The sequence below is a fragment of the Anneissia japonica genome, unplaced genomic scaffold (assembly GCF_011630105.1).
Source record: "Anneissia japonica isolate Jap-2015-1 unplaced genomic scaffold, ASM1163010v1 scaffold287726_len2788222_cov184, whole genome shotgun sequence".
NCBI lineage: Eukaryota > Metazoa > Echinodermata > Crinoidea > Comatulida > Comatulidae > Anneissia > Anneissia japonica.
The window spans coordinates 997,962-1,003,453 of NW_022705125.1; positions in this window are offsets into that span (position 1 = coordinate 997,962).

Below are 5,492 nucleotides of genomic sequence, written 5' to 3' on the forward strand. Positions count from 1 at the left end.
TATATATATACTGTTAATTGCGTAAGAGGAAATTATGCTGGTTATTATAATAATAATCTTAACGTAGGTGATGATAATAATGATAATAGTGATATTAATTATGATAACGATAATGGTATTCATACTGAGCCGGATAGCAATGTTGACTATAAATATTACGGAAAAAAGCTATTGTTGCCGTTCTCACACAAATACTATAGATAACATGACACGGGACAAATGCTTCTCTCTTTATCTCAGAATCTAAAACACGGAATGAATGCACATTATCGAAGCTGAATACACAGTCTACTGAAGAACCAAAACGTAAAAGACCCGTGGGCTGAATTTTACATGACGATGAAGATTACAAGCTAAATTAAACGCGATACAATTTTTATCAGTGTACTATCTCGACGAGGTTATAAGTAATATGCCGTTTCTAATTTTATATCTTGACTTCTGTTTGGATTGACCTTTGACACAAAGAAAGTTTAATGTGTCTTGACATAAATCGAATTGACAAAATGCATAGTTGGCGTATTGATAGACCTATATCTTTAAAGTACGTGTCCATCGTGTTGCAGTTTAACGCGAATTTGACCTAATTCACAGGCACATGCAGATATGCAAATGTTGACAGCTTCCAAAATATGAAATTTCTGTAAATCTATAAATCAATCGACACTTTCTCAACATCAAATAATTGGTCTAATGGTTACGACACTTGCCTTGAACGCGAGAGGTCGCAGGTTCAAATCCCGTCCGAGGATTTTATAATCAAAGGACTACATTCGTTGAGAGCTATGATACACCATATACCATCATGTCCTTTATTTGAACACTGCAGTTTCTTTCTTTGATGATTTATATTTATATAGCGTTTCTATATACTGTATAATATATACTGAATATATAATTGTGAAGGCGAATAGAATCATAATAACAAAAATCAGGTTTGACATTACTTTTGAAACATAATTTATTTAATTATTATCATACCTAATACGCATGTGCAAACATGTGTGAAGGTCTCAGATTTTAGACGATTCAAGACGATTTAAATATCTTCTGTTTCGCCTCTACTAACATTGAGGGATGAGGACCATATCATACTAACGTAGATAATAATACTAACGATAATAACAATGATGATAATAATAATAATAGGCCTAATATAATAATAATAATAATGATAATGATAATAATATTATTAATAATGATAATAATTTAAAAAAAAAAATAATTAAAAATAATAATTAATTAATAATATTGTCATCATATAGATTAACATTTTAATGATTATAACAAGGATTGTTTATTTATTTATTTATTTATTTCAGTTGGGAGAAAAGCTAATACAGCACAAAGCTGATTTGAAGAGGAACTTTATGGAGAGTAAAGTACTGTTACAACGAGACAAACAATAAATTAACTAAATTATTAATCATCTTCATAAAAGTTGAGGATGCTTGAAAGCTTCCCCGAATAACAGTCTTCTACTTGTTCTGATTCAGTAATTTGAAGTGTCTGTGATGAGTTTTTTTTTTTTTTTTTTTTTTTTTTTTTTTTTTTTTTAATGTAGGCCTAATTGATTACCGGTCTACTCTTAGATCATGTTCCACGCATTGGTTCACAGAATAATATTGACTTTGCAATTTCATTTTCACGTCATGTGGCCTGCAACTTTCAGGTGACTAATTATAATAATCATATTAAACTCATCATCGATATTAAGATTATTGCAGCAGCTCCTTGTATGAGTTTTCATACAAGAATCTGCTTATATGAAACTAATTCAAGAAGGTCCTTGTATGGAAACAAACTTATACAAGGTCCTTGTATGAGTTAGTTTTCATATAAGCAGGTCCTTGTATGAAAACTAACTCAAACAAGGTCCTTGTATGAGTTTTTATAGTTTCCGCCATTCGGTACTAAACATCAATTTCTTCTTCTACACTTCCAATCTGCATTCAATTACATCGTCCAACAAACTATATGTGACCAATCCATTACTTCTTCCTGTTTCTAATAAATTTAATGCTAACAATAATAACTGTTGTTGTTTCCATTGCAATAATAATATAATGATAATAATAATAATAATATTTATAGGAATAATAATAATGAAAATAATAATGAAAATAATAATAATAATAATAAGAAGAAGAAGAAGAACGCTCAGAAAAAAACCATATCTCTGCCCGCCGTAAATCCCTTTCTATAAAACGAATCTCCCAAAATATGTTCATAATTTACTTCAACCACCACCACAACTACCACCCCACCTCACGTCGCTCCACTCCTCCTTAAAAACTCACTCGCTCAAAATAATACTGTGGCCATTTTCAGATTTTGTAATCCGAAATTATTTTTCCGAAATCCTTTTCACTACACATGTTACCATTTGAACACAAAATCCAACATATAATATTGAAACATCTTTTTTTTTTTCAACTATTGAGACTGTAAAAAAGTAACAACCCACTAACTTTCCAACCACCACGTACTTAGAAAAAAAAATACTAACCGGCCAACAAAAAACGCTTTTTACTGTATTAGTTGTATATCGCCAATTCCTTACGTCTTCTGGTTAAACACACAGAAACATTTTACTTCTATAGTTGACAAGAAAAACACATGCCAAGTATTGGTGTTGAAATGAAAATACCCAAATTAATAAGAAATATGGGGTATTGGTTTTTAGCGTCACATGTTTAAATATAAAGATGCATTTCTAATCAGTTCACAAATAAGTGGAGTTAGTGCATACTGTATACATTTACTGTAATTGCACTAACTTGAAGATTCATCATACAGTTATTGTATCTGCCTATATACGGTATAGGTATACAGTAAATATATTCTTTAAATTGTCCTCAAACCCTATTCAGTGGCGGATCCAGGAATTTGTAATAGAGGGGCCCCTGAGAGGTACTTTTACACATGGGGTCTATACTACCTCAGCCCCACAATGGTTGCGGCTGAGGTAGGAAAGTTTATGATTATGCCTCTAGATAGTCCAAAATGGCACTATTATACTACAAATTTGAGTAGAATTTTCATTTTTTCTCAGATTTTTTTAATTTGAAAAATTTAGGGGGACGGGGCCGGGCCGGCTTTCCCCCACCCCCTACCCAAGTCCGCCACAGCTACTGTACTTCGGATCATTGAAACGTGACAAACTATTATGGAAAGCGTCGTTTTGATCAATTGATCCATTTTAGAGATATTAGGTCTGGCACCTAATGGCCCTCAAATGCACACCCGAATTTGGATCGTCACCAACACTTCTTAAATTCTTCCGTGTAATTTTGTTAAACTTTCACACACTTTCATTCAGATCAGTTGATTATTTTTTGAAAAATCTGGTCTCTCGGACGTTTTTCTTTTAAATGGTCCTCATATCCACACCCTACTCCGGGTCGTCACCAAAATGTAATCACCTCATCTTTATGTCACTCCCTGTAACTTTTTAATAACAATAATAATAATAGTAATAATAATAATAATAATAATAATAATAATAATAATAATAATAATNNNNAATAATAATAATAATAATAATAATAATAATAATAATAATAATAATAATAATAATAATAATAATAATAATAATAATAATAATAATAATAATAATACAGGTTTTCCTGTACTTAAAGACCCCTCCAATTAAAGACCACTTTTCTGTGGTCCTAAATAAACAAATGTTTTTAATCTTTATTTTTTAGGCTACAGTAATTAGAGACCAAAACTGCCAAAGACCATGGACACTCCGGTCCCAAAATTGGTCTTTAATATTGGAGAATCTTGTATCTTGTATTATGATGTGACTTCTTAAACACATACAGCAAAATGGACATAACAAATTAATCTAAAAATGTAAAAGAATAAACTTAACCTTTAGAACAACGAACTAATATGAGTAACATTTACTGTATACACAATGAACGATGACATGCTATTGATTTAACGATAAATCAAGAGCACTTTACAATAGCTTTTAAATATCACGCAATGCGTTTCATTTTCTAGGAAAACAATGTGAAATGAACAGTCAGGGTGGCGCCAGGATTTGCCCGACGAGGGGGCCGAGGTTAACCAAAGTGGGTGTGGTCGAGCTTCGATTAAAAGGTTAAGAAAGTAGTCCTGGGGGCGAAGCCCTTGAAAATTTTGTCAATTTATGGGTTTCAAAGGCTTATTTAATCGATTTTAGAGTCCAGTAATATGTAGAAGATGCATATAATTTTTTTTCTCCCTGACGAATTGTGCTTTTTCTCTCCGACGGGGAGGTGGGGGGGGGGAAGCTCTACCCGACGGCCCCCCCCCCGACGGCCCCCCCCCCCTGCTGGCGCCACCCCTGTGAACAGATTGCCTGGACAAAATTGTGGTGTTTATTAAAATGAAAATATAAATTCTTGTATTTCTATTTTTTTTTAGATATAGGAACTACGTCTTTTTACTACGGTTTTTTTTTTTCGCTAGGTCATCTAATTGTACTTAGGCATTGCTAATCCACTTTGTTTATATTTAAATGTTGGTTTATTGCACAAAGGAATAGCATTTGGATTGTATGATTAGAAGAAAAAAAAAACTTTAATATTGATTTTGTTGTTTTTAACATCAATGTAATAATTATCGCCGTTATCATAACCTCTGCCATCGTCATTGACAGAGTGAGCTCCATTGCTATGGCAATCTCAATCGTAATCGTCATCACCATCGACATCGCCGTCACATTATTCATAGAGTTTATTTTCATTATTTTTTTTATGTGTTCATGTTTTGGTTGATTGCGCAACGGATAAAAATTATTTTATTTTTATTGTTTTCATTACGATGTATTTCTACTACGGTTCGTTCGCTAGGTCGTCTAATTGTGAGTATGCATTGTCATATCTACTTTCTATATTCAACATTTGGTTTATTGCACAACGGAAGAACATTTTGGATTGTATGATCAGAAAAAAAGAAATAACTTCGATATTCGCCGTTTTCATCACAACATTGACATAGTGAGCTCCTTGCCAAAGTAGTCTCAGTCGCTATCACTGTCGCCGTCGACATCACCTTCACCGTCCACACTATTCATTTTATTACTATATACTTTAGTTTTTGTTTCTGTTTTTTTTTTTTTATATGTTTTCATAATTTGGTCGATTGCGCAGCGGAAGATAATCTGAATCGCGACAATAGTAAAGCATAAGAACGAAAAATAACAATTATAGTGTAAAACGAGTTAAAATACATCACCATCATCAACAGCACCACTACCATCATCATCATCATGAACATCATCATGATCATTATCATCTTCATCATCATTATCATCTTCATCATCATTATCACCATCATTTGTTTGTTGCACTGTCACGTTTGGGTTGGTCGGTCGCCATTAAAAAAATCGGGCCAGGCATAAATATAGTGTTGCAAAAGTCACTCACCCCCATACATTTTAATTTATAAAATGGTAGCGACAGCACTAAAATCAAGGTGGGGGAGGCCTATTTATA